Source organism: Lissotriton helveticus, chromosome 8, assembly GCF_964261635.1.
Source record: "Lissotriton helveticus chromosome 8, aLisHel1.1, whole genome shotgun sequence".
In the NCBI taxonomy this organism is placed as follows: domain Eukaryota; kingdom Metazoa; phylum Chordata; class Amphibia; order Caudata; family Salamandridae; genus Lissotriton; species Lissotriton helveticus.
Window position 1 is genome coordinate 1,541,649,364 of NC_136069.1, and position 27,770 is coordinate 1,541,677,133.

At 44.1% G+C, this 27,770-nt stretch overlaps 22 non-coding genes across 22 annotated transcripts; all 22 read left to right on the plus strand.

The window, feature by feature from the left end:
• Nucleotides 1-10,085: 10,085 nt before the first annotated feature.
• Nucleotides 10,086-10,168, plus strand: TRNAL-CAG (transfer RNA leucine (anticodon CAG)). The gene has a single exon. It is a non-coding gene; the product is annotated as a tRNA-Leu (tRNA).
• A 1,281-nt stretch (nt 10,169-11,449) lies between these two features.
• TRNAL-UAG (transfer RNA leucine (anticodon UAG)) lies at nt 11,450-11,532 on the plus strand. The gene has a single exon. It is a non-coding gene; the product is annotated as a tRNA-Leu (tRNA).
• Nucleotides 11,533-12,436: 904 nt separating this feature from the next.
• On the plus strand, nt 12,437-12,519 carry TRNAL-AAG (transfer RNA leucine (anticodon AAG)). Its single transcript has one exon. It is a non-coding gene; the product is annotated as a tRNA-Leu (tRNA).
• Nucleotides 12,520-13,545: 1,026 nt separating this feature from the next.
• TRNAL-UAG (transfer RNA leucine (anticodon UAG)) lies at nt 13,546-13,628 on the plus strand. The gene has a single exon. It is a non-coding gene; the product is annotated as a tRNA-Leu (tRNA).
• Nucleotides 13,629-14,260: 632 nt separating this feature from the next.
• Nucleotides 14,261-14,343, plus strand: TRNAL-CAG (transfer RNA leucine (anticodon CAG)). The gene has a single exon. It is a non-coding gene; the product is annotated as a tRNA-Leu (tRNA).
• Nucleotides 14,344-14,532: 189 nt separating this feature from the next.
• TRNAL-AAG (transfer RNA leucine (anticodon AAG)) lies at nt 14,533-14,615 on the plus strand. Its single transcript has one exon. It is a non-coding gene; the product is annotated as a tRNA-Leu (tRNA).
• A 1,026-nt stretch (nt 14,616-15,641) lies between these two features.
• On the plus strand, nt 15,642-15,724 carry TRNAL-UAG (transfer RNA leucine (anticodon UAG)). Its single transcript has one exon. It is a non-coding gene; the product is annotated as a tRNA-Leu (tRNA).
• Nucleotides 15,725-16,356: 632 nt separating this feature from the next.
• Nucleotides 16,357-16,439, plus strand: TRNAL-CAG (transfer RNA leucine (anticodon CAG)). Its single transcript has one exon. It is a non-coding gene; the product is annotated as a tRNA-Leu (tRNA).
• Nucleotides 16,440-16,628: 189 nt separating this feature from the next.
• Nucleotides 16,629-16,711, plus strand: TRNAL-AAG (transfer RNA leucine (anticodon AAG)). Its single transcript has one exon. It is a non-coding gene; the product is annotated as a tRNA-Leu (tRNA).
• A 1,026-nt stretch (nt 16,712-17,737) lies between these two features.
• On the plus strand, nt 17,738-17,820 carry TRNAL-UAG (transfer RNA leucine (anticodon UAG)). The gene has a single exon. It is a non-coding gene; the product is annotated as a tRNA-Leu (tRNA).
• Nucleotides 17,821-18,453: 633 nt separating this feature from the next.
• Nucleotides 18,454-18,536, plus strand: TRNAL-CAG (transfer RNA leucine (anticodon CAG)). Its single transcript has one exon. It is a non-coding gene; the product is annotated as a tRNA-Leu (tRNA).
• A 189-nt stretch (nt 18,537-18,725) lies between these two features.
• TRNAL-AAG (transfer RNA leucine (anticodon AAG)) lies at nt 18,726-18,808 on the plus strand. Its single transcript has one exon. It is a non-coding gene; the product is annotated as a tRNA-Leu (tRNA).
• A 1,026-nt stretch (nt 18,809-19,834) lies between these two features.
• TRNAL-UAG (transfer RNA leucine (anticodon UAG)) lies at nt 19,835-19,917 on the plus strand. The gene has a single exon. It is a non-coding gene; the product is annotated as a tRNA-Leu (tRNA).
• Nucleotides 19,918-20,549: 632 nt separating this feature from the next.
• On the plus strand, nt 20,550-20,632 carry TRNAL-CAG (transfer RNA leucine (anticodon CAG)). Its single transcript has one exon. It is a non-coding gene; the product is annotated as a tRNA-Leu (tRNA).
• Nucleotides 20,633-20,821: 189 nt separating this feature from the next.
• On the plus strand, nt 20,822-20,904 carry TRNAL-AAG (transfer RNA leucine (anticodon AAG)). Its single transcript has one exon. It is a non-coding gene; the product is annotated as a tRNA-Leu (tRNA).
• A 1,026-nt stretch (nt 20,905-21,930) lies between these two features.
• TRNAL-UAG (transfer RNA leucine (anticodon UAG)) lies at nt 21,931-22,013 on the plus strand. The gene has a single exon. It is a non-coding gene; the product is annotated as a tRNA-Leu (tRNA).
• A 904-nt stretch (nt 22,014-22,917) lies between these two features.
• On the plus strand, nt 22,918-23,000 carry TRNAL-AAG (transfer RNA leucine (anticodon AAG)). The gene has a single exon. It is a non-coding gene; the product is annotated as a tRNA-Leu (tRNA).
• Nucleotides 23,001-24,026: 1,026 nt separating this feature from the next.
• Nucleotides 24,027-24,109, plus strand: TRNAL-UAG (transfer RNA leucine (anticodon UAG)). Its single transcript has one exon. It is a non-coding gene; the product is annotated as a tRNA-Leu (tRNA).
• A 632-nt stretch (nt 24,110-24,741) lies between these two features.
• On the plus strand, nt 24,742-24,824 carry TRNAL-CAG (transfer RNA leucine (anticodon CAG)). Its single transcript has one exon. It is a non-coding gene; the product is annotated as a tRNA-Leu (tRNA).
• Nucleotides 24,825-25,013: 189 nt separating this feature from the next.
• Nucleotides 25,014-25,096, plus strand: TRNAL-AAG (transfer RNA leucine (anticodon AAG)). Its single transcript has one exon. It is a non-coding gene; the product is annotated as a tRNA-Leu (tRNA).
• Nucleotides 25,097-26,837: 1,741 nt separating this feature from the next.
• TRNAL-CAG (transfer RNA leucine (anticodon CAG)) lies at nt 26,838-26,920 on the plus strand. Its single transcript has one exon. It is a non-coding gene; the product is annotated as a tRNA-Leu (tRNA).
• A 189-nt stretch (nt 26,921-27,109) lies between these two features.
• Nucleotides 27,110-27,192, plus strand: TRNAL-AAG (transfer RNA leucine (anticodon AAG)). Its single transcript has one exon. It is a non-coding gene; the product is annotated as a tRNA-Leu (tRNA).
• Nucleotides 27,193-27,770: the final 578 nt, after the last annotated feature.

The following is a 27,770-nucleotide window of genomic DNA, read 5'->3' on the forward strand; positions in this document are numbered from 1 at the left end:
AACGGGGGCCCCGGGAGTGAAGGGGTGGCGTGCCCAATACTCAGTGAAGGGGAGAGGAGAGCGCAAGAGTACAGAAACAGCTTTAAGTGTCCACACTGTGTGCCTGGCACCAGAGAACCGAATGGGAGTTGTGAGAGGTCGCACCATAGGCCCTGTGATGATGGAAATGAGCGCAGCTCAGGGAATATGGGGAACCAGGAAGGATCGTATCGGATACTGAGCGATACGAGGCAAAGGGAGTGTAGCGACCAGAGGGAAAATAACAGAGAGATGTGCGGTGAGAGGAGAGAAGAAGATGAGAGTGGGCAGAGAGAGAGTAGGGGTAACAGGCCCGTGTTCCATCACCTTCCAAGATCGGATGGCCGAGCCTGGGACCTGGAGAGATGGGAGCAAGGGAGGCCACCCATTAACTCTCCTGAGCCCAAACGCAGAGCTCGAAGTTGGGATGGTAGGGAGACCAGTGAGCCCCCTTCGAAAGACATATTGCGAGCTGAGATAAAAGCCAAGAGACTTGATGTCTCCAGCTTAAGGTCAGATCTGGATGACATGGTAGATGGTACCCTGCCTTTAGAAAGAATGGAAATGTATGAACAGGATGAAATACTGTATATGGCAAAGGACATCACTCGAAAGGCGAGAGCAGTCCATGAGAAGTTAGTCGAACTAGCAGGCAAATATATGGTGGACTTGTCAAGAACCAAAGCATTACAGGGTAACCACAGGCTACATTACTCAGATCGAGACCTAGATGAGAGGAGAACGATTGGGCTGAAAACACACATAAGGGAACTGATCACTGGAATAAGGACATGGAGGGCACTAGATAAGTGGGAAGAGAGGTGGTCCAAGAAAGGGACCGGCAGGAGAAGCATGATTGGTATGACACCAGGACAGCAGGGAATAGAAGCTTACCCTTTGCGGGAAGTTGCAAATGGGAACTATGTACATGTCCCTTGGAGTAGGGGAGATTTAGCTGCTTTTACCACCTCTTTCCCCAAATTACGAGAGAACCCTGTGGAGTGGTACAAGCAAGTCGAGAGGTTTGTAAAAATCTCTAAGGTCCTTTGGATAGATCTGAACACGCTGTTTGACATTGTAGTACCAGGCGATCTGTGGACAGCATGTAAGGTTAGCGCTGAGTGGCCCACAACGGAGCCAGAGAGAGATGCCAAGACTAATGGGCCGTCCGAGATTGTGATGGCAAAATTCGAGAGAGTGATGACTTGGCTGAAAGAAAAGGTGCCAATGCAAGACATAGATTGGGTCAGAATAGACCGAACGAGACAGGAACCCAAAGAAACAGTCCACGAATATTACGAGAGATTGCTGAAGGCGTTTAAACAGTATAGCGGCTTGGATGTAATGGACCCAAAAGACATAGGACAATTTGTGTCCAAGTTCGTCCTGGGACTGAGACCGGATATTAGTTTAATGATTCAGCAACACTCGATTTGTTGGCAATCTAAACCCCTAGATGAAATACTGAGATATGCCAGGTACTGCTGTGATGAGATTGATTCCAAGGCTAAGAAACTAAAAGAAAAGTTGATGGTGGTACAGATGCAAGCAGCAGGGAAGGGGGGGCCGCAGCAACAGCAGCAAGGAACAGGTACAGGAGGAAAGAAGCAGTACAGTCAGAACAAGGGTAATGAGGAGAGTTCCACCTTTAGACCCAGAATAGACATAGCTACCTTGAAGAAAACGACTAGGTGCCACCAGTGTAACGAGCTGGGGCATTGGAAACGCGAGTGCCCTTACAATGTAGAGATAGGAGAGCAAGAGATAGAGGAGGAAGAGGTTCAGAGCGCGCCTACAAGAGGGGTAACGCCATACCAAGGAAAGGTGCTAAAAGGGGGGGGGGCTCCTCCCCGAGCCCAGTTCCCGCAACCTCCTCGAGTAGGGAGCATGGGTAAGACCTATAGACAAATGCCCCTGTTTGTGGAAGGGGAAGAGTGCTATTATGTGGACCCATTAACCGGACAGAGAGTGGAAAGAGAAGACTGCACCCTTGGGGCAGCCTTAGAGGTAGATCAGAGGGGACCCTATGTGGAAGCAGAAGTAGCAGGGTGCCCTACGACATTTCTGGTGGACACAGGAGCCACTAGATCCACGATCAGATCAGCTGCAGTTCCAGACCTGCCCATGTCTGGAGAGACCATACAGGTGGTAGGGGTCGCAAACAGGAGAATAACCAGCCAATTGACAGAACCGGTACAGGTGAAAATAGGGAAGTACAGCGATGAGCACCAGTTTGTGGTTTGCGATTCAAGCCCTGTGTGTCTGTTAGGAAGAGACCTGTTGTGTAAATTGAATTGTACTATATACTGTACACCTCAGGGAGTGGAGGTATTGACTAATGATGATGACGCAGATTTCAAAGTTGCAAACTCCAGAATATGCGTGGAGCTGTACCCTACTTTGACAGTAGACGAGCTTCCCTGGGATTTGAGAGAGACAGTGGCATCAGAAGTATGGGATTTCACTGGGGAAGAGATTGGATTGGTCAAAGGGGTGGACCCAGTGAAAATTGTAGTGAAACCGCATGCTGAGTTCCCAAGAACACCCCAATATAAATTGACTCCAGAAACGATTGCAGGCATAAAACCCGTGATCGAGTCCATGATTAAACAGGGAATACTGAAAGAAATCGTGGGTAGTCCATGCAACTCCCCGATTATGGGTCTGCAGAAACCAAATGGGAAATTTCGGATAGTGCAGGACCTTCGAAAGATTAATAACATAGTCGTTTCGTGTTGTCCAGTGGTACCGAATCCATCAGTGATACTGTTTCAAATTCCATTCCAAGCTGAGTGGTTCACTGTGATCGATCTTTGCCAGGCTTTCTTTTCGATCCCTTTGGACGAAGATAGCCATTTTCTTTTCGCATTTAAGCTGGAAAATCGCGTCCTAACATGGTGTCGTATCCCTCAGGGGTATACAGAGAGTCCATCGATCTTTAACCAGCTTTTGAAGAAAAATCTTGAAAGTCTAGTGCTGCCCCAGAAGTCAGTTCTGGTCCAGTACATAGACGACCTCCTTGTGGCGTCAGAAACAGAAGAAGCTTGCAGGGAAGACTCCATTGCTTTGTTAAATCACCTAGCTGCCAATGGGCATAAGGTGTCCCCGGGAAAATTGCAGTACTGCCTGACAGAAGTGCAGTACTTGGGACACAGAATTGAGAAAGGCAAACGAAAGGTGTCACCAGACAGGATAGAGGCGATCATGAAAATGAATGCGCCTAAGACACAGAGAGAGGTCAGGATGTTCCTAGGGATGGTGGGTTATTGCCGACAGTGGATTGTGAACTTTTCACTGAAAGCAAAGCCCTTGCAAAAACTGACGCACAAAGAGGTGAGTGATCCGGTACCATGGGACAAAGACTGTTTGATGGCATTCTTACAGCTGCGAGAGGACCTGTGTCGTGCTCCGGCATTGGGAATGCCTGATTACAATAAACAATTTTTTCTTTACTGTTGTGAGAGAGAAGGTTGTGCGTTGTCTGTGTTGGTCCAAATCCATGGGAATGCCCGTAGACCAGTTGCTTATTTCTCGGCTACTTTAGACCCAGTAGCCGCAGCGTTGCCCGGATGTCTCAAATCCGTTGCTGCAACGGGTGTCAGCATTGAGAGATGTGAAAATATTGTCATGGGGCACCCGTTAGAGGTGTGCGTGCCACATTCTGTTGAACTGTTGATGACCAGGACCAAAACACAGCATCTGACCAACAGCAGGCTCACGCGCTATGAGCAAGTTATTCTTGCTGCAGAGAACGTGACCCTCAAGAGATGCTCTGTTTTGAACCCTGCTACCTTAATGCCACTTCCAAATGATATTGATGATGATGATGAATATACAGACCATGACTGTCTCGATGTGACTGAACTATGCACCAAACCCAGACCCGACATCGTAGATGAGCCACTGACCGACCCAGACGAAGTTTTCTTTGTCGATGGCTCATGTGTAAGAGACGAAGTTGGGCAGTTGAGAGCAGCTTATGCTGTTTGTACAATTGAAGGAGTTGTGGAAGCTGGGTGCCTGGAAGGAGTACACTCCGCTCAGGTAGCCGAGATTATTGCCCTGACACGTGCTTGCTTAGCAGGCAACCAAATTCGAGTCACCATCTACACCGACAGCCAGTATGGGTATGGGGTAGTTCATGATTACGGGCAGTTATGGTCTCAAAGAGGGTTCATGACTTCTTCAGGCTCTCCCATACGCAATGGAGAGTTTGTGCGCCTGTTGTTAGAAGCATTGCAATGCCCAGCAAGTATCGCAGTTGTAAAGTGCATCGCACATACCAGAAATGAGGACTTTGTTTCGAAAGGCAATAGATATGCTGATGAAGTTGCGCGGTATTGCGCGGAACAAGGTTACTCTTTCACAGAGGTGGATGTGGGTGGAATAAATGTAAGAACTGAATTAGCCATGATACTGGAAACTGTTGATACTTGGGATGAACTGTCAACCATGCAAGAAAATGCTCCTGATTCTGAAAAAGAAACATGGGAAAAGGCAGGATGTGTAATGGGTGAGACCCATTTTTGGGTCTCAGCAGACGGCAGAGCAGTGTTGCCCAATGAGATGGTGAGTCCAATGGCTAGGCTCATACATGGTCCCGTACACTTAGGGAGAGATGCTATGCTGAGAGTGTTTAGACAGACTTGGTACAATCCTAAGTTTAGAATAGCAGCAGAAGCAGTGTGCCAGCGTTGTGTGACCTGCCAGCAGCTGAACGTAGGGAAAAGAACACCAGTTGCACTGAGTCACATAGGGAGGTCTGGAGGTCCATTCAATAGAATGCAGATAGATTTCATTGAAATGCCAAGGTGCAACCGCCTCCGCTATGTCCTGGTGGTTGTTTGTGTGTTCTCCAGATGGGTTGAGGCATACCCTACACGTAGGTGCGACACCCTCACAGTGGCTAAGTTACTGCTTCGAGAACTCATCCCTCGCTTCGGGGTGCCGGCCTTTTTGGAATCAGATAGGGGAACACATTTTAACAGCGAGCTTGTGAAGATGATCTGTGTAGCACTAAATATTGACCAAAAGCTACATTGCAGTTACCGACCAGAAGCCTCAGGAATTGTGGAACAAATCAATGGAACAATCAAGGCCAGAATAGCGAAAGTGTGCTCCTCAACGTCCCTGAGTTGGCCTGATGCCCTGCCATTAGTTCTCATGAGCCTTCGTAGTACCCCAGACAGAAGAACAGGGTTGTCACCACATGAGGTGTTAATGGGGAGAGCAATGAGGCTGCCATCTATTCCAGCTACTGCACTGTTAAATATCACAGATGATATGATCCTGGACTATTGTAAGGGGCTGTCTGACGCCATGCGTTCTGTGTCCCTTCAGGTGCAGGCTGCAGAGGTTCCAGCGTGCCAGGGCCCGTGCCATGACCTGAACCCTGGGGACTGGGTCCTGGTAAGAAAACACGTGAGAAGAAGCTGTTTGGATATTCGTTGGCGTGGACCCTTCCAGGTCATCCTGATCACAAACACGGCTGTAAAGGTGGGAGGCCTGCCCAATTGGATACACGCGTCACATACGAAAAGGGTTCCAGCACCTCTGGAAACAGCTCCTCTCTCGGATAGACGTCCAGCTGAGGACCAAGAAGCCATAGAGGGGGCTAGCCAAGCTGTAGAGGTGCCAGCGGAAGCAGGGAACGAGTCTGACCAAGCTGAGGACGGTCAGTACAACAGCGAAACAGACGACGCTACAGAAGGAGAAAGCAGCTGGGAGTACGAGTCTGACCCTGACAGGTCTGAAAGAGAGCGAGAACAGACCAGAAGGAGAAGGAGTAGAAGGGCACGTGGAGAAGCTAATTGGCCGCAAAGAAGGAGCTCTAGCCTGAGGTCAACTCCAGAAGCAACCCTTCCTCCGATATCAGAAGACTCAGATCCAGAAGAAGGTGCTCAGGGCGCTGAAGCACCAGACCGAAGAAGGTCAAGAAGAGTGCGAGTGCCTAACCGAAGATACTCCACACCTGAGTGGACATATCTGGCGACAAATGTCTGTGAAACCGGAGACAGGGAGGATCCGAGCGGTGGTGGTGTCCAGTTCTGAGCCCATTATCACCGTGGAAATACGACTGTTGGTACCCGGTGTCGAACAAGAAGGGTCGCTGACATTCGTGCTCCCCAGACCTCCCCGCCTCAGCAAGTTAAAACATATGTTTCTTACAGAATTGCAATTCCCCGACTTTGGTACAACGATAACAGCACATGAAGAGCACAATCTTCGTTTGGAAATACTGAACTATGCTATTGAAGCTGCAACCACAAATCTGATAGTAGACTGTTAAAGGACTTTGTAAATATAGCAAGCAGAAAAAGAAGATTACCTAGCGCCCAGGAAGCAGAGAATTTTAGGGAATTCCCCTTGAGTGGATGGAGAAGGGCTAGGGTTGTCTTTTTTGGAACTGTGAAAGGACTTTTGCGAAACAGGCTGTCAGCCTCCAGTTGTGTGGATTCTAAAGACAAAAGGATTGAAAAGAGACTGTAAAGGAACGAGAGGAAAAGAACTTTTTGCAAAGAAAAAGAGAGAGCTAGATTGTCTGACAAAATGGAGGCCGGCACCCCGAACCGCAGAGCTAAATGTATAATAGGTACACTAATAGTAGGAGTGATAATACTAATAGCTTTAGTGGTAACAATTTCTTATGTAAAGGGAAATGAAGAAGAGGTAAAGGTAACTGATGTGAGTTCTGTAGTAACGCTTACACCTATTGTTGCTGGTGAGAAAAGGGAAAACACTCAAGAGAAAGCGTTATTAGCTGCAGAAGCCCGCAGGTTACACGTAGACGAGTCCCAAGGAGACTTTAGGTCAAATGCTTATGCTAAACTTTTGTATGAATACGTGGATGCCATGGAGGTTAAGGATTGCTACGTCTGCATGCAGTTGCCTGCGTCTGTAGATGAAGGAATTCGCTATCATCACCTCCCTCTGACATATGGCATTACATGTAGCTTATTGCTTAGTATATTTTATGAGAGAGATAGTTTTGAATACTATTTCTCAAATTATGATTCAGTGTTGCCAGAAGTCCCGAATTATAAGCAGATGAATAAATGGGATTACTGGAAGAGTGAAGACAGATTGGCCAAGTTCTTCATTCCTTGGATTACCTTAGATACTTCACATGCCCGTAGAAATAACCTGACATGTAAGGTGTCAGAAGTCGAGAAGAAGTTCATAGGGCAGGTGGATGATCGTTACAGGAGACAAAAGATTTTGAAAAAATCAGGACAAGGGAAAATAGATTGGACCGAGGAAGAGAAGTCACATAAGAAAAAGGGTAGTAGTGGTCCAATAGCTTTAGATAGAGCGCAGAGAGGAAAGTTATGTCTTCACCGAGCCAAAACGTATTATGAAAATGTATACGTAGGTGAAGTTGACTGTGAACATGCTTTTAATTTAGAGTACTACACTAAGGATTTCCTGAAGGGAATGCAAGTGATTCCAAATGTGTATTTTGTCTGTGGAAGAAATGCTTACGTGAGACTACCTGATAACTGGTATGGATCATGTTACTTGGCAATTGTCTTCCCCAAAATATATCATGCACAAGACTTAGTGATCATTGAGGGTCAGACATCATCGAGAGGAAGGAGAGATGTAGGTGATGCCGAAATGGTTGGAGATGTCTTTGGAGCTATGTTTCCTCTTTTGGGAATAATCCTTAATGATGTTAAAATTAGACGACTGGCAACAGTTGTCGACAGGTTGTCTGCCAGCACTGCTCAGTCCTTAATGCTGGTAGAAGGAGAGATGCAATCGATAAGAGCTATGGTTCTTCAAAATCGACTTGCATTAGATGTCCTATTAGCAAAAGAGGGCGGAGTCTGTAAGGCTTTGAAGGTCCAGGAATGTTGCACTTACATTCCAGACAATTCGAAGCCCCTTGAGAAAGTTATTAAGAACATAACTAATATTCACAAGGAGATCGAAGACTTGAGTAGAGAAAATGTTTGGGAAAAGGTGGGCCACGGAATGAGTACAGTTGGAGGGTGGTTTTCCGCCTTAGGCAAAAGCTTTGTATGGTATATCCTGAAGCCTATCATCATAGTATTGATCTGTGGGATAATATTGTGGGGATTGGTGAGGGTATTCAAATGGTACAGAGCAAGAAGATCAGAGAGGGCCCAAAGAGAACAGCTGCAGAGATTGGCTGCCATACAAGATAATCAGTACAGGAGCCTGAGAGCTCTGGAAGCGCAGAGAATGCCAGCAATAACTGCAGTTTAATGTTAGTGATGACCCCGAGAGGTCATCAAAGGGGGGAACTGAGAGAGCGCAAACTGATTTAAATGTATGAGTACATCACACTTACCTGTAGTAAGCACAAATCGTGAAGAGAAATGCCATGAGTGCTAATAGTATCTGCAAATATATCAAAAATGTATAGCTAATATAGAGATTTAAGTAGAAGTGGAACTAATACAGAAATGTGTGACATTATATGACTTTATTAGATGTGATTATTTTTTTGAATCTATGTCGTGAAGCTGCTAAAACATAAGATGGTATGTGGTTAAAAGCAGAACGTGATAGGCCTCAGGGCCAGAGCTGGAGGGAAAGGGAAGATGGTTCTTTTCACGACACAGATTATATTAAGGTTTTTGTCATTGCATTAATGGGCCATGATTTATAGAAATGTTTACTAAATAATAGAATAAGAGTATTAACATGCTTTAATTAAATGAAGAAGTTGAATGCTATAATCATAATGAGAAATATTGTAGGCCTGAAATGTTTTAACGTTGATTTACACGTACATGTCTGGGCTGAGAAATGTTGCAAGCCTATTTCTTTTAGAAGTATATGAGAGTTGGGTTCTTGGCGGCAGATATCTGTCTGCAACAGGAAAGGGGGGATGCAATTATAAATGAATGAATAGAGGTCTGTTCAGTGGACGGCCCAGACATGGAGGAGGGTTCTGGAATGTTTAAGGGGTATCAGCGGGCCGGAGAAGAGTCTGAGAAGCAAGGTCAACTCTAACGTCTGAGGCCCAATACAAAGCATCATGGAAAAAGCCTGAAGTTGCACCACGTGAGAGGCGTTTCGCAAGGGGCGTCTCAATTGTTGTTGACTGTTTTGTATTAGGGACAGCACCCCTGGGTGGAGTTAGAGCAGAGACCTGAGGACCCTTTAGAGAGCGGATGGGTAGGCAGTGAGGGGTCATGACTGGAGAACTTTAGGTTTTCACCAAGAGACTTAGAGTGAGTGACTTCCTTTGGGGTCATTCACTGCTGACACCTTTGTTAGGTTGGGATTTGGTTAAGTAGGGATACCATCTAGAACAGGGTAGGGACGCCTAACCTGTGTGTTTGTTTTCCTCCAACCTAAATGAAGGAGAGATATGCGTCTATGCTGATAGCTTTATTGTTCTTAGAACTTGTGTTAGTGATTTCTGTTGCTCGTCTAAGGGCTTTTCGAGAGCACATGTATGTAATTGGACCTGTGTATCTCGTGAATCTCATTCTGAGATGTTTGTATTTGCAGCTTATCATTTCTTTACAATAAACCTTTGAAACTAGAAGTTGTCCGTGATCTTTGGGAGTAGAGTCCTTTATTGGGTGAACTAACTTGCAGATGGGTGTACTGTTTTCCTCCTAGACAGGCAACAAAGGTTCAGTCGACCAGATCGAGGTTTGGATCAATAGATATAAGGTATCGATCAAAATCTCGCCCTTTCAGAAGAATGCCAAGCACCTGGTAGACAGCTGTACTCCAGCACACTTACAGCAATGTCCTCAGGGCTGTGATCAGGGGCTGCTTAGATTTGCGTATTCCACCCCATGTTGTGACATTGAGCTCCCTTGTTGAATTTGCTTTAGTCAGCCAAGATGTGGCTGTTGACTCAATTTCAAAGCAGCTTTGCGCAGTTCAAGTGGCTGGTGAATAGCACTTTCTCTTTGTACGCTTTAAAGGTCTAAAGAGTTCTTCATAGGTACTGCTCTGTATGGATTGTTCAAAGATCTGTTGGAAATGCTCATAATGGGATAAATAAATTGAGGGCATGCCTTTTCGGTACCAAACTTGCATGGCTGTCTGGCTTGTGGAAGGTGCTGCAAATGCAAGTCAGGATGGCCGAGTGGTCTAAGGCGCTGCGTTCAGGTCGCAGTCTCTTCTGGAGGCGTGGGTTCAAATCCCACTTCTGACAAACCTGTGTTTAATCTTCTTTTTTCTTGAGGGAGAAAATCAGATCATTTCCCTCACATGGGCTTATATGGTTGTCTTTTTGGAAAAGTGCAGTGACTTTTTTTCTTGCTATAGCCACTTATGGCCTAAGATGTGTGTTTTTTTTGTTCACACTATCTTTCTCACTATGTAGATAGACAAGCAACATGTGGTCAGGATGTCCGAGTGGTCTAAGGTGCTGCGTTAAGTCCGCAGTCTCTCCTGGAGGCGTGGGTTCGAATCCCACTTCTGACAAAACTTTAAGTCCATTTTGTCTCTGCGTTCCTTCAGAATCTCAGCTAAAAATTGGCAGTGCATATAATATCTGAATAAGTACCAAACTTCAGTTTCAACTGCAAATGAATTTGCCCAATTCTGTCTTCAAGCTCTTATAATATTCTTCTAGCACTAGTGGTGTTTTATGTGTTTTTTGGGGGTGCCTAAAAAATCCCTTTTATTGAAGAAATGGCTTACATTCAGTCTTGTGATATTTTTGGTTTCCAATAAGTAGATTTTTAATTTTATGTAACCTCATTTTCTAATGATCCATTCAAGAGATGTTTCCACTATGAAATGAAGAGCAAGGGGAAAGAGCACAAATGATAGAGCGAGTGAGTGAGATGGGGTGTTGAGGAAGGAGAGAATGAAACAAAGACAGAGTGAGTGAACGGCAGGTAGGCATAGAAGAGGAGACTTGCTTTTCCCTGCTCTTGACCTCCCACCCATCTCAAACCAATCACAAACATACCTTCTATGTAACGTTGGTATGCAGAACTTCACTCCTCAGCCAGTGAGGGTGAGTCCCAAGCCAGGGGCTAGAGAGCAAAAGAATGGATGTGCTCAGACGTTCCTTGCTAGGGACAGTTGATCTGAAACAAGGCCTGCTCTCTTGTTTCCAGCAAGGATCTAGAAATTCGCAATGAATATGCAAGGCACATTGACAGCATAAATTTGCATAAACTGCCCCACCTTCTGCCTTCCTTCTTCCTGAGCAGTAGTTGTTTGTGTATAAAGAGAGAGGTCGCAGGCAAGGTAATTTTGTGAGTAGGATACAGAACCCTAAATAGCTGGTGAGAGGTATAAGTTATTCTAAAAGCATAAAAACAGTACACCTGTGAAATGAAATGCTTTCATATGTGATCTTCTGTGTTTATTGTCCTGTGCAAAAAGTTGCACCTTGTGTTTGAAGGTTGAAATTATTTCAAGCTTGCATGGACGCAGACATTTCTGAGTGACTTTTATACAGTTCTTAGGACTCTTCACTGTCAGGATGGCCGAGTGGTCTAAGGCGTTGTGTTTAGGCTGCAGTCTCCTCTGGAGGCGTGGGTTCGAATCCCACTTTTGACATGACTTTTGGAGATATAATCTTCTTCATCAGGATAACATCTGATGGAAGTTGCATCTGTTCGTCTTCACCTGGGACGTTATTCCGTCCTCGTCTAGTCAAGAGAGCTTGGGTTTCTCATATATTTCTGTTGTACAAAGTCTTGCTGATAAAGTGCAATCCTTACCAAATGAGCTTAGGACCCATGTAAGAGCTCATCTAGAAGAGTCATGCTCTTGTATTCCCTGGCCAGACAGGCCATGCAAATATGGAAGAATGCCAAGCACCTGGTAGACAGCTGTACTCCAGCACACTTACAGCAATGTCCTCAGGGCTGTGATCAGGGGCTGCTTAGATTTGTGTATTCCACCCTATGTTGTGACATTGAGCTCCCTTGTTGAATTTGCTTTAGTCAGCCAAGATGTGGCTGTTGACTCAATTTCAAAGCAGCTTTGGGCCGTTCAAGTGGCTGGTGAATAGCACTTTCTCTTTGTACTCATTAAAGGTCTAAAGAGTTCTTCATAGGTACTGCTCTGTATGGATTGTTCAAAGATCTGTTGGAAATGCTTATAATGGGATAAATAAATTGAGGGCATGCCTTTTCCGTACCAAACTTTCATGGCTGTCTGGCTTGTGGAAGGTGCTGAAAATGCAAGTCAGGATGGCCGAGTGGTCTAAGGCGCTGCGTTCAGGTCGCAGTCTCTTCTGGAGGCGTGGGTTCAAATCTCTCTGCTGACAATCCTGTGTTTAATCTTCTTTTTTCTTGAGGGAGAAAATCAGATCATTTCCCTCACATGGGCTTATATGGTTGTCTTTTTGGAAAAGTGCAGTGAGTTTTTTTCTTGCTATAGCCACTCATGGCCTAAGATGTGTGTTTTTTTTGTTCACACTATCTTTCTCACTATATAGATGAACAAGCAACGTGTGGTCAGGATGGCCGAGTGGTCTAAGGCACTGCATTAAGGCCGCAGTCTCTCCTGGAGGCGTGGGTTCGAATCCCACTTCTGACAAAACTTTAAGTCCATTTTGTCTCTGCGTTCCTTCAGAATCTCAGCTAAAAATTGGCAGTGCATATAATATCTGAATAAGTACCAAACTTCAGTTTCAACTGCAAATGAATTTGCCCAATTCTGTCTTCAAGCTCGTATAATATTCTTCTAGCACTAGTGGTGTTTTATGTGTTTTTTGCGGGGTGCCTAAAAAATCCCTTTTATTGAAGAAATGGCTTACATTCAGTCTTGTGATATTTTTGGTTTCCAATAAGTAGATTTTTACTTTTATGTAACCTCATTTTCTAATGATCCATTCAAGAGATGTTTCCACTATGAAATGAAGAGCAAGGGGAAAGAGCACAAATGATAGAGCCAGTGAGTGAGATGGGGTGTTGAGGAAGGAGAGAATGAAACAAAGACAGAGTGAGTGAACGGCAGGTAGGCATAGAAGAGGAGACTAGAAGTGAAGGTGACTTGCTTTTCCCTGCTCTTGACCTCCCACCCATCTCAAAAGAATCACAAACATACCTTCTATGCAACGTTGGTATGCAGAACTTCACTCCTCAGCCAGTGAGGGTGAGTCCCAAGCCAGGGGCTAGAGAGCAAAAGAATGGATGTGCTCAGACGTTCCTTGCTAGGGACAGTTGATCTGAAACAAGGCCTGCTCTCTTGTTTCCAGCAAGGAACTAGAAATTCTGCATGAATCTGCAAGGCACATTGACAGCATAAATTTGCATAAACTGCCCCACCTTCTGCCTTCCTACTTCCTGAGCAGTAGTTGTTTGTGTATAAAGAGAGAGGTCGCAGGCAAGGTAATTTTGTGAGTAGGATACAGAACCCTAAATAGCTGGTGAGAGGTATAAGTTATTCTAAAAGCATAAAAACAGTACACCTGTGAAATGAAATGCTTTCATATGTGATCTTCTGTGTTTATTGTCCTGTGCAAAAAGTTGCACCTTGTGTTTGAAGGTTGAAATTATTTCAAGCTTGCATGGACGCAGAAATTTCTGAGTGACTTTTATACATTTCTTAGGACTCTCCACTGTCAGGATGGCCGAGTGGTCTAAGGCACTGTGTTTAGGCTGCAGTCTCCTCTGGAGGCGTGGGTTCGAATCCCACTTCTGACATGACTTTTGGAGATATAATCTTCTTCATCAGGATAACATCTGATGGAAGTTGCATCTGTTCGTCTTCACCTGGGACGTTATTCCGTCCTCGTCTAGTCAAGAGAGCTTGGGTTTCTCATATATTTCTGTTGTACAAAGTCTTGCTGATAAAGTGCAATCCTTACCAAATGAGCTTAGGACCCATGTAAGAGCTCATCTAGAAGAGTCATGCTCTTGTATTCCCTGGCCAGACAGGCCATGCAAATTTGGAAGAATGGCAAGCACCTGGTAGACAGCTGTACTCCAGCACACTTACAGCAATGTCCTCAGGGCTGTGATCAGGGGCTGCTTAGATTTGCGTATTCCACCCTATGTTGTGACATTGAGCTCCCTTGTTGAATTTGCTTTAGTCAGCCAAGATGTGGCTGTTGACTCAATTTCAAAGCAGCTTTGGGCCGTTCAAGTGGCTGGTGAATAGCACTTTCTCTTTGTACGCTTTAAAGGTCTAAAGAGTTCTTCATAGGTACTGCTCTGTATGGATTGTTCAAAGATCTGTTGGAAATGCTTATAATGGGATAAATAAATTGAGGGCATGCCTTTTCGGTACCAAACTTGCATGGCTGTCTGGCTTGTGGAAGGTGCTGCAAATGCAAGTCAGAATGGCCGAGTGGTCTAAGGCGCTGTGTTCAGGTCGCAGTCTCTTCTGGAGGCGTGGGTTCAAATCCCACTTCTGACAAACCTGTGTTTAATCTTCTTTTTTCTTGAGGGAGAAAATCAGATCATTTCCCTCACATGGGCTTATATGGTTGTCTTTTTGGAAAAGTGCAGTGAGTTTTTTTCTTGCTATAGCCACTTATGGCCTAAGATGTGTGTTTTTTTTGTTCACACTATCTTTCTCACTATGTAGATGGACAAGCAACATGTGGTCAGGATGGCCGAGTGGTCTAAGGCGCTGCGTTAAGGCCGCAGTCTCTCCTGGAGGCGTGGGTTCGAATCCCACTTCTGACAAAACTTTAAGTCCATTTTGTCACTGCGTTCCTTCAGAATCTCAGCTAAAAATTGGCAGTGCATATAATATCTGAATAAGTACCAAACTTCAGTTTCAACTGCAAATGAATTTGCCCAATTCTGTCTTCAAGCTCGTATAATATTCTTCTAGCACTAGTGGTGTTTTATGTGTTTTTTGGGAGGTGCCTAAAAAATCCCTTTTATTGAAGAAATGGCTTACATTCAGTCTTGTGATATTTTTGGTTTCCAATAAGTAGATTTTTAATTTTATGTAACCTCATTTTCTAATGATCCATTCAAGAGATGTTTCCACTATGAAATGAAGAGCAAGGGGAAAGAGCACAAATGATAGAGCCAGTGAGTGAGATGGGGTGTTGAGGAAGGAGAGAATGAAACAAAGACAGAGTGAGTGAACGGCAGGTAGGCATAGAAGAGGAGACTAGAAGTGAAGGTGACTTGCTTTTCCCTGCTCTTGACCTCCCACCCATCTCAAACCAATCACAAACATACCTTCTATGCAACGTTGGTATGCAGAACTTCACTCCTCAGCCAGTGAGGGTGAGTCCCAAGCCAGGGGCTAGAGAGCAAAAGAATGGATGTGCTCAGACGTTCCTTGCTAGGGACAGTTGATCTGAAACAAGGCCTGCTCTCTTGTTTCCAGCAAGGAACTAGAAATTCTGCATGAATCTGCAAGGCACATTGACAGCATAAATGTGCATAAACTGCCCCACCTTCTGCCTTCCTACTTCCTGAGCAGTAGTTGTTTGTGTATAAAGAGAGAGGTCGCAGGCAAGGTAATTTTGTGAGTAGGATACAGAACCCTAAATAGCTGGTGAGAGGTATAAGTTATTCTAAAAGCATAAAAACAGTACACCTGTGAAATGAAATGCTTTCATATGTGATCTTCTGTGTTTATTGTCCTGTGCAAAAAGTTGCACCTTGTGTTTGAAGGTTGAAATTATTTCAAGCTTGCATGGACACAGAAATTTCTGAGTGACTTTTATACATTTCTTAGGACTCTCCACTGTCAGGATGGCCGAGTGGTCTAAGGCACTGTGTTTAGGCCGCAGTCTCCTCTGGAGGCGTGGGTTCGAATCCCACTTCTGACATGACTTTTGGAGATATAATCTTCTTCATCAGGATAACATCTGATGGAAGTTGCATCTGTTCGTCTTCACCTGGGACGTTATTCCGTCCTCGTCTAGTCAAGAGAGCTTGGGTTTCTCATATATTTCTGTTATACAAAGTCTTGCTGATAAAGTGCAATCCTTACCAAATGAGCTTAGGACCCATGTAAGAGCTCATCTAGAAGAGTCATGCTCTTGTATTCCCTGGCCAGACAGGCCATGCAAATTTGGAAGAATGCCAAGCACCTGGTAGACAGCTGTACTCCAGCACACTTACAGCAATGTCCTCAGGGCTGTGATCAGGGGCTGCTTAGATTTGCGTATTCCACCCTATGTTGTGACATTGAGCTCCCTTGTTGAATTTGCTTTAGTCAGCCAAGATGTGGCTGTTGACTCAATTTCAAAGCAGCTTTGGGCCGTTCAAGTGGCTGGTGAATAGCACTTTCTCTTTGTACGCTTTAAAGGTCTAAAGAGTTCTTCATAGGTACTGCTCTGTATGGATTGTTCAAAGATCTGTTGGAAATGCTTATAATGGGATAAATAAATTGAGGGCATGCCTTTTCGGTACCAAACTTGCATGGCTGTCTGGCTTGTGGAAGGTGCTGCAAATGCAAGTCAGGATGGCCGAGTGGTCTAAGGCGCTGTGTTCAGGTCGCAGTCTCTTCTAGAGGCGTGGGTTCAAATCCCACTTCTGACAAACCTGTGTTTAATCTTCTTTTTTCTTGAGGGAGAAAATCAGATCATTTCCCTCACATGGGCTTATATGGTTGTCTTTTTGGAAAAGTGCAGTGAGTTTTTTTCTTGCTATAGCCACTTATGGCCTAAGATGTGTGTTTTTTTTGTTCACACTATCTTTCTCACTATGTAGATGGACAAGCAACATGTGGTCAGGATGGCCGAGTGGTCTAAGGCGCTGCGTTAAGGCCGCAGTCTCTCCTGGAGGCGTGGGTTCGAATCCCACTTCTGACAAAACTTTAAGTCCATTTTGTCACTGCGTTCCTTCAGAATCTCAGCTAAAAATTGGCAGTGCATATAATATCTGAATAAGTACCAAACTTCAGTTTCAACTGCAAATGAATTTGCCCAATTCTGTCTTCAAGCTCGTATAATATTCTTCTAGCACTAGTGGTGTTTTATGTGTTTTTTGGGGGGTGCCTAAAAAATCCCTTTTATTGAAGAAATGGCTTACTTTCAGTCTTGTGATATTTTTGGTTTCCAATAAGTAGATTTTTAATTTTATGTAACCTCATTTTCTAATGATCCATTCAAGAGATGTTTCCACTATGAAATGAAGAGCAAGGGGAAAGAGCACAAATGATAGAGCCAGTGAGTGAGATGGGGTGTTGAGGAAGGAGAGAATGAAACAAAGACAGAGTGAGTGAACGGCAGGTAGGCATAGAAGAGGAGACTAGAAGGGAAGGTGACTTGCTTTTCCCTGCTCTTGACCTCCCACCCATCTCAAACCAATCACAAACATACCTTCTATTCAACGTTGGTATGCAGAACTTCACTCCTCAGCCAGTGAGGGTGAGTCCCAAGCCAGGGGCTAGAGAGCAAAAGAATGGATGTGCTCAGACGTTCCTTGCTAGGGACAGTTGATCTGAAACAAGGCCTGCTCTCTTGTTTCCAGCAAGGAACTAGAAATTCTGCATGAATCTGCAAGGCACATTGACAGCATAAATTTGCATAAACTGCCCCACCTTCTGCCTTCCTACTTCCTGAGCAGTAGTTGTTTGTGTATAAAGAGAGAGGTCGCAGGCAAGGTAATTTTGTGAGTAGGATACAGAACCCTAAATAGCTGGTGAGAGGTATAAGTTATTCTAAAAGCATAAAAACAGTACACCTGTGAAATGAAATGCTTTCATATGTGATCTTCTGTGTTTATTGTCCTGTGCAAAAAGTTGCACCTTGTGTTTGAAGGTTGAAATTATTTCAAGCTTGCATGGACGCAGAAATTTCTGAGTGACTTTTATACATTTCTTAGGACTCTCCACTGTCAGGATGGCCGAGTGGTCTAAGGCGCTGTGTTTAGGCCGCAGTCTCCTCTGGAGGCGTGGGTTTGAATCCCACTTCTGACATGACTTTTGGAGATATAATCTTCTTCATCAGGATAACATCTGATGGAAGTTGCATCTGTTCGTCTTCACCTGGGACGTTATTCCGTCCTCGTCTAGTCAAGAGAGCTTGGGTTTCTCATATATTTCTGTTGTACAAAATCTTGCTGATAAAGTGCAATCCTTACCAAATGAGCTTAGGACCCATGTAAGAGCTCATCTAGAAGAGTCATGCTCTTGTATTCCCTGGCCAGACAGGCCATGCAAATTTGGAAGAATGCCAAGCACCTGGTAGACAGCTGTACTCCAGCACACTTACAGCAATGTCCTCAGGGCTGTGATCAGGGGCTGCTTAGATTTGCGTATTCCACCCTATGTTGTGACATTGAGCTCCCTTGTTGAATTTGCTTTAGTCAGCCAAGATGTGGCTGTTGACTCAATTTCAAAGCAGCTTTGGGCCGTTCAAGTGGCTGGTGAATAGCACTTTCTCTTTGTACGCTTTAAAGGTCTAAAGAGTTCTTCATAGGTACTGCTCTGTATGGATTGTTCAAAGATCTGTTGGAAATGCTTATAATGGGATAAATAAATTGAGGGCATGCCTTTTTCGGTACCAAACTTGCATGGCTGTCTGGCTTGTGGAATGTGCTGCAAATGCAAGTCAGGATGGCCGAGTGGTCTAAGGCGCTGCGTTCAGGTCGCAGTCTCTTCTGGAGGCGTGGGTTCAAATACCACTTCTGACAAACCTGTGTTTAATCTTCTTTTTTCTTGAGGGAGAAAATCAGATCATTTCCCTCACATGGGCTTATATGGTTGTCTTTTTGGAAAAGTGCAGTGAGTTTTTTTCTTGCTATAGCCACTTATGGCCTAAGATGTGTGTTTTTTTTGTTCACACTATCTTTCTCACTATGTAGATGGACAAGCAACATGTGGTCAGGATGGCCGAGTGGTCTAAGGCGCTGCGTTAAGGCCGCAGTCTCTCCTGGAGGCGTGGGTTCGAATCCCACTTCTGACAAAACTTTAAGTCCATTTTGTCACTGCGTTCCTTCAGAATCTCAGCTAAAAATTGGCAGTGCATATAATATCTGAATAAGTACCAAACTTCAGTTTCAACTGCAAATGAATTTGCCCAATTCTGTCTTCAAGCTCGTATAATATTCTTCTAGCACTAGTGGTGTTTTATGTGTTTTTTGGGGGGTGCCTAAAAAATCCCTTTTATTGAAGAAATGGCTTACATTCAGTCTTGTGATATTTTTGGTTTCCAATAAGTAGATTTTTAATTTTATGTAACCTCATTTTCTAATGATCCATTCAAGAGATGTTTCCACTATGAAATGAAGAGCAAGGGGAAAGAGCACAAATGATAGAGCCAGTGAGTGAGATGGGGTGTTGAGGAAGGAGAGAATGAAACAAAGACAGAGTGAGTGAACGGCAGGTAGGCATAGAAGAGGAGACTAGAAGTGAAGGTGACTTGCTTTTCCCTGCTCTTGACCTCCCACCCATCTCAAACCAATCACAAACATACCTTCTATGCAACGTTGGTATGCAGAACTTCACTCCTCAGCCAGTGAGGGTGAGTCCCAAGCCAGGGGCTAGAGAGCAAAAGAATGGATGTGCTCAGACGTTCCTTGCTAGGGACAGTTGATCTGAAACAAGGCCTGCTCTCTTGTTTCCAGCAAGGAACTAGAAATTCTGCATGAATCTGCAAGGCACATTGACAGCATAAATGTGCATAAACTGCCCCACCTTCTGCCTTCCTACTTCCTGAGCAGTAGTTGTTTGTGTATAAAGAGAGAGGTCGCAGGCAAGGTAATTTTGTGAGTAGGATACAGAACCCTAAATAGCTGGTGAGAGGTATAAGTTATTCTAAAAGCATAAAAACAGTACACCTGTGAAATGAAATGCTTTCATATGTGATCTTCTGTGTTTATTGTCCTGTGCAAAAAGTTGCACCTTGTGTTTGAAGCTTGAAATTATTTCAAGCTTGCATGGACACAGAAATTTCTGAGTGACTTTTATACATTTCTTAGGACTCTCCACTGTCAGGATGGCCGAGTGGTCTAAGGCACTGTGTTTAGGCCGCAGTCTCCTCTGGAGGCGTGGGTTCGAATCCCACTTCTGACATGACTTTTGGAGATATAATCTTCTTCATCAGGATAACATCTGATGGAAGTTGCATCTGTTCGTCTTCACCTGGGACGTTATTCCGTCCTCGTCTAGTCAAGAGAGCTTGGGTTTCTCATATATTTCTGTTATACAAAGTCTTGCTGATAAAGTGCAATCCTTACCAAATGAGCTTAGGACCCATGTAAGAGCTCATCTAGAAGAGTCATGCTCTTGTATTCCCTGGCCAGACAGGCCATGCAAATTTGGAAGAATGCCAAGCACCTGGTAGACAGCTGTACTCCAGCACACTTACAGCAATGTCCTCAGGGCTGTGATCAGGGGCTGCTTAGATTTGCGTATTCCACCCTATGTTGTGACATTGAGCTCCCTTGTTGAATTTGCTTTAGTCAGCCAAGATGTGGCTGTTGACTCAATTTCAAAGCAGCTTTGGGCCGTTCAAGTGGCTGGTGAATAGCACTTTCTCTTTGTACGCTTTAAAGGTCTAAAGAGTTCTTCATAGGTACTGCTCTGTATGGATTGTTCAAAGATCTGTTGGAAATGCTTATAATGGGATAAATAAATTGAGGGCATGCCTTTTCGGTACCAAACTTGCATGGCTGTCTGGCTTGTGGAAGGTGCTGCAAATGCAAGTCAGGATGGCCGAGTGGTCTAAGGCGCTGTGTTCAGGTCGCAGTCTCTTCTAGAGGCGTGGGTTCAAATCCCACTTCTGACAAACCTGTGTTTAATCTTCTTTTTTCTTGAGGGAGAAAATCAGATCATTTCCCTCACATGGGCTTATATGGTTGTCTTTTTGGAAAAGTGCAGTGAGTTTTTTTCTTGCTATAGCCACTTATGGCCTAAGATGTGTGTTTTTTTTGTTCACACTATCTTTCTCACTATGTAGATGGACAAGCAACATGTGGTCAGGATGGCCGAGTGGTCTAAGGCGCTGCGTTAAGGCCGCAGTCTCTCCTGGAGGCGTGAGTTCGAATCCCACTTCTGACAAAACTTTAAGTCCATTTTGTCACTGCGTTCCTTCAGAATCTCAGCTAAAAATTGGCAGTGCATATAATATCTGAATAAGTACCAAACTTCAGTTTCAACTGCAAATGAATTTGCCCAATTCTGTCTTCAAGCTCGTATAATATTCTTCTAGCACTAGTGGTGTTTTATGTGTTTTTTGGGGGGTGCCTAAAAAATCCCTTTTATTGAAGAAATGGCTTACTTTCAGTCTTGTGATATTTTTGGTTTCCAATAAGTAGATTTTTAATTTTATGTAACCTCATTTTCTAATGATCCATTCAAGAGATGTTTCCACTATGAAATGAAGAGCAAGGGGAAAGAGCACAAATGATAGAGCCAGTGAGTGAGATGGGGTGTTGAGGAAGGAGAGAATGAAACAAAGACAGAGTGAGTGAACGGCAGGTAGGCATAGAAGAGGAGACTAGAAGGGAAGGTGACTTGCTTTTCCCTGCTCTTGACCTCCCACCCATCTCAAACCAATCACAAACATACCTTCTATTCAACGTTGGTATGCAGAACTTCACTCCTCAGCCAGTGAGGGTGAGTCCCAAGCCAGGGGCTAGAGAGCAAAAGAATGGATGTGCTCAGACGTTCCTTGCTAGGGACAGTTGATCTGAAACAAGGCCTGCTCTCTTGTTTCCAGCAAGGAACTAGAAATTCTGCATGAATCTGCAAGGCACATTGACAGCATAAATTTGCATAAACTGCCCCACCTTCTGCCTTCCTACTTCCTGAGCAGTAGTTGTTTGTGTATAAAGAGAGAGGTCGCAGGCAAGGTAATTTTGTGAGTAGGATACAGAACCCTAAATAGCTGGTGAGAGGTATAAGTTATTCTAAAAGCATAAAAACAGTACACCTGTGAAATGAAATGCTTTCATATGTGATCTTCTGTGTTTATTGTCCTGTGCAAAAAGTTGCACCTTGTGTTTGAAGGTTGAAATTATTTCAAGCTTGCATGGACGCAGAAATTTCTGAGTGACTTTTATACATTTCTTAGGACTCTCCACTGTCAGGATGGCCGAGTGGTCTAAGGCGCTGTGTTTAGGCCGCAGTCTCCTCTGGAGGCGTGGGTTTGAATCCCACTTCTGACATGACTTTTGGAGATATAATCTTCTTCATCAGGATAACATCTGATGGAAGTTGCATCTGTTCGTCTTCACCTGGGACGTTATTCCGTCCTCGTCTAGTCAAGAGAGCTTGGGTTTCTCATATATTTCTGTTGTACAAAATCTTGCTGATAAAGTGCAATCCTTACCAAATGAGCTTAGGACCCATGTAAGAGCTCATCTAGAAGAGTCATGCTCTTGTATTCCCTGGCCAGACAGGCCATGCAAATTTGGAAGAATGCCAAGCACCTGGTAGACAGCTGTACTCCAGCACACTTACAGCAATGTCCTCAGGGCTGTGATCAGGGGCTGCTTAGATTTGCGTATTCCACCCTATGTTGTGACATTGAGCTCCCTTGTTGAATTTGCTTTAGTCAGCCAAGATGTGGCTGTTGACTCAATTTCAAAGCAGCTTTGGGCCGTTCAAGTGGCTGGTGAATAGCACTTTCTCTTTGTACGCTTTAAAGGTCTAAAGAGTTCTTCATAGGTACTGCTCTGTATGGATTGTTCAAAGATCTGTTGGAAATGCTTATAATGGGATAAATAAATTGAGGGCATGCCTTTTCGGTACCAAACTTGCATGGCTGTCTGGCTTGTGGAATGTGCTGCAAATGCAAGTCAGGATGGCCGAGTGGTCTAAGGCGCTGCGTTCAGGTCGCAGTCTCTTCTGGGGGCGTGGGTTCAAATACCACTTCTGACAAACCTGTGTTTAATCTTCTTTTTTCTTGAGGGAGAAAATCAGATCATTTCCCTCACATGGGCTTATATGGTTGTCTTTTTGGAAAAGTGCAGTGAGTTTTTTTCTTGCTATAGCCACTTATGGCCTAAGATGTGTGTTTTTTTTGTTCACACTATCTTTCTCACTATGTAGATGGACAAGCAACATGTGGTCAGGATGGCCGAGTGGTCTAAGGCGCTGCGTTAAGGCCGCAGTCTCTCCTGGAGGCGTGGGTTCGAATCCCACTTCTGACAAAACTTTAAGTCCATTTTGTCACTGCGTTCCTTCAGAATCTCAGCTAAAAATTGGCAGTGCATATAATATCTGAATAAGTACCAAACTTCAGTTTCAACTGCAAATGAATTTGCCCAATTCTGTCTTCAAGCTCGTATAATATTCTTCTAGCACTAGTGGTGTTTTATGTGTTTTTTGGGGGGTGCCTAAAAAATCCCTTTTATTGAAGAAATGGCTTACATTCAGTCTTGTGATATTTTTGGTTTCCAATAAGTAGATTTTTAATTTTATGTAACCTCATTTTCTAATGATCCATTCAAGAGATGTTTCCACTATGAAATGAAGAGCAAGGGGAAAGAGCACAAATGATAGAGCCAGTGAGTGAGATGGGGTGTTGAGGAAGGAGAGAATGAAACAAAGACAGAGTGAGTGAACGGCAGGTAGGCATAGAAGAGGAGACTAGAAGTGAAGGTGACTTGCTTTTCCCTGCTCTTGACCTCCCACCCATCTCAAACCAATCACAAACATACCTTCTATGCAACGTTGGTATGCAGAACTTCACTCCTCAGCCAGTGAGGGTGAGTCCCAAGCCAGGGGCTAGAGAGCAAAAGAATGGATGTGCTCAGACGTTCCTTGCTAGGGACAGTTGATCTGAAACAAGGCCTGCTCTCTTGTTTCCAGCAAGGAACTAGAAATTCTGCATGAATCTGCAAGGCACATTGACAGCATAAATGTGCATAAACTGCCCCACCTTCTGCCTTCCTACTTCCTGAGCAGTAGTTGTTTGTGTATAAAGAGAGAGGTCGCAGGCAAGGTAATTTTGTGAGTAGGATACAGAACCCTAAATAGCTGGTGAGAGGTATAAGTTATTCTAAAAGCATAAAAACAGTACACCTGTGAAATGAAATGCTTTCATATGTGATCTTCTGTGTTTATTGTCCTGTGCAAAAAGTTGCACCTTGTGTTTGAAGCTTGAAATTATTTCAAGCTTGCATGGACACAGAAATTTCTGAGTGACTTTTATACATTTCTTAGGACTCTCCACTGTCAGGATGGCCGAGTGGTCTAAGGCACTGTGTTTAGGCCGCAGTCTCCTCTGGAGGCGTGGGTTCGAATCCCACTTCTGACATGACTTTTGGAGATATAATCTTCTTCATCAGGATAACATCTGATGGAAGTTGCATCTGTTCGTCTTCACCTGGGACGTTATTCCGTCCTCGTCTAGTCAAGAGAGCTTGGGTTTCTCATATATTTCTGTTGTACAAAGTCTTGCTGATAAAGTGCAATCCTTACCAAATGAGCTTAGGACCCATGTAAGAGCTCATCTAGAAGAGTCATGCTCTTGTATTCCCTGGCCAGACAGGCCATGCAAATTTGGAAGAATGCCAAGCACCTGGTAGACAGCTGTACTCCAGCACACTTACAGCAATGTCCTCAGGGCTGTGATCAGGGGCTGCTTAGATTTGCGTATTCCACCCTATGTTGTGACATTGAGCTCCCTTGTTGAATTTGCTTTAGTCAGCCAAGATGTGGCTGTTGACTCAATTTCAAAGCAGCTTTGGGCCGTTCAAGTGGCTGGTGAATAGCACTTTCTCTTTGTACGCTTTAAAGGTCTAAAGAGTTCTTCATAGGTACTGCTCTGTATGGATTGTTCAAAGATCTGTTGGAAATGCTTATAATGGGATAAATAAATTGAGGGCATGCCTTTTCGGTACCAAACTTGCATGGCTGTCTGGCTTGTGGAAGGTGCTGCAAATGCAAGTCAGGATTGCCGAGTGGTCTAAGGCGCTGTGTTCAGGTCGCAGTCTCTTCTGGAGGCGTGGGTTCAAATCCCACTTCTGACAAACCTGTGTTTAATCTTCTTTTTTCTTGAGGGAGAAAATCAGATCATTTCCCTCACATGGGCTTATATGGTTGTCTTTTTGGAAAAGTGCAGTGAGTTTTTTTCTTGCTATAGCCACTTATGGCCTAAGATGTGTGTTTTTTTTGTTCACACTATCTTTCTCACTATGTAGATGGACAAGCAACATGTGGTCAGGATGGCCGAGTGGTCTAAGGCGCTGCGTTAAGGCCGCAGTCTCTCCTGGAGGCGTGGGTTCGAATCCCACTTCTGACAAAACTTTAAGTCCATTTTGTCACTGCGTTCCTTCAGAATCTCAGCTAAAAATTGGCAGTGCATATAATATCTGAATAAGTACCAAACTTCAGTTTCAACTGCAAATGAATTTGCCCAATTCTGTCTTCAAGCTCGTATAATATTCTTCTAGCACTAGTGGTGTTTTATGTGTTTTTTGGGGGGTGCCTAAAAAATCCCTTTTATTGAAGAAATGGCTTACATTCAGTCTTGTGATATTTTTGGTTTCCAATAAGTAGATTTTTAATTTTATGTAACCTCATTTTCTAATGATCCATTCAAGAGATGTTTCCACTATGAAATGAAGAGCAAGGGGAAAGAGCACAAATGATAGAGCCAGTGAGTGAGATGGGGTGTTGAGGAAGGAGAGAATGAAACAAAGACAGAGTGAGTGAACGGCAGGTAGGCATAGAAGAGGAGACTAGAAGTGAAGGTGACTTGCTTTTCCCTGCTCTTGACCTCCCACCCATCTCAAACCAATCACAAACATACCTTCTATGCAACGTTGGTATGCAGAACTTCACTCCTCAGCCAGTGAGGGTGAGTCCCAAGCCAGGGGCTAGAGAGCAAAAGAATGGATGTGCTCAGACGTTCCTTGCTAGGGACAGTTGATCTGAAACAAGGCCTGCTCTCTTGTTTCAAGCAAGGATCTAGAAATTCTGCATGAATCTGCAAGGCACATTGACAGCATAAATTTGCATAAACTGCCCCACCTTCTGCCTTCCTACTTCCTGAGCAATAGTTGTTTGTGTATAAAGAGAGAGGTCGCAGGCAAGATAATTTTGTGAGTAGGATACAGAACCCTAAATAGCTGGTGAGAGGTATAAGTTATTCTAAAAGCATAAAAACAGTACACCTGTGAAATGAAATGCTTTCATATGTGATCTTCTGTGTTTATTGTCCTGTGCAAAAAGTTGCACCTTGTGTTTGAAGGTTGAAATTATTTCAAGCTTGCATGGACGCAGAAATTTCTGAGTGACTTTTATACATTTCTTAGGACTCTTCACTGTCAGGATGGCCGAGTGGTCTAAGGCGCTGTGTTTAGGCTGCAGTCTCCTCTGAAGGCGTGGGTTCGAATCCCACTTCAGAAATTACTTTTGGAGATATAATCTTCTTCATCAGGATAACATCTGATGGAAGTTGCATCTCTTCGTCTTCACCTGGGACGTTATTCCGTCCTCGTCTAGTCAAGAGAGCTTGGGTTTCTGATATATTTCTGTTTTACAAAGTCTTGCTGATGAAGTGCAATCCTTACCAAATGAGCTTAGGACCCATGTAAGAGCTCATCTAGAAGAGTCATGCTCTTGTATTCCCTGGCCAGACAGGCCATGCAAATTTGGAAGAATGCCAAGCACCTGGTAGACAGCTGTACTCCAGCACACTTACAGCAATGTCCTCAGGGCTGTGATCAGGGGCTGCTTAGATTTGTGTATTCCACCCTATGTTGTGACATTGAGCTCCCTTGTTGAATTTGCTTTAGTCAGCCAAGATGTGGCTGTTGACTCAATTTCAAAGCAGCTTTGGGCCGTTCAAGTGGCTGGTGAATAGCACTTTCTCTTTGTACTCATTAAAGGTCTAAAGAGTTCTTCATAGGTACTGCTCTGTATGGATTGTTCAAAGATCTGTTGGAAATGCTTATAATGGGATAAATAAATTGAGGGCATGCCTTTTCGGTACCAAACTTGCATGGCTGTCTGGCTTGTGGAAGGTGCTGAAAATGCAAGTCAGGATGGCCGAGTGGTCTAAGGCGCTGCGTTCAGGTTGCAGTCTCTTCTGGAGGCGTGGGTTCAAATCCCACTTCTGACAAACCTGTGTTTAATCTTCTTTTTTCTTGAGGGAGAAAATCAGATCATTTCCCTCACATGGGCTTATATGGTTGTCTTTTTGGAAAAGTGCAGTGAGTTTTTTTCTTGCTATAGCCACTCATGGCCTAAGATGTGTGTTGTTTTTGTTCACACTATCTTTCTCACTATGTAGATGAACAAGCAACTTGTGGTCAGGATGGCCGAGTGGTCTAAGGCACTGCATTAAGGCCGCAGTCTCTCCTGGAGGCGTGGGTTCGAATCCCACTTCTGACAAAACTTTAAGTCCATTTTGTCTCTGCGTTCCTTCAGAATCTCAGCTAAAAATTGGCAGTGCATATAATATCTGAATAAGTACCAAACTTCAGTTTCAACTGCAAATGAATTTGCCCAATTCTGTCTTCAAGCTCGTATAATATTCTTCTAGCACTAGTGGTGTTTTATGTGTTTTTTGGGGGGTGCCTAAAAAATCCCTTTTATTGAAGAAATGGCTTACTTTCAGTCTTGTGATATTTTTGGTTTCCAATAAGTAGATTTTTAATTTTATGTAACCTCATTTTCTAATGATCCATTCAAGAGATGTTTCCACTATGAAATGAAGAGCAAGGGGAAAGAGCACAAATGATAGAGCCAGTGAGTGAGATGGGGTGTTGAGGAAGGAGAGAATGAAACAAAGACAGAGTGAGTGAACGGCAGGTAGGCATAGAAGAGGAGACTAGAAGGGAAGGTGACTTGCTTTTCCCTGCTCTTGACCTCCCACCCATCTCAAACCAATCACAAACATACCTTCTATTCAACGTTGGTATGCAGAACTTCACTCCTCAGCCAGTGAGGGTGAGTCCCAAGCCAGGGGC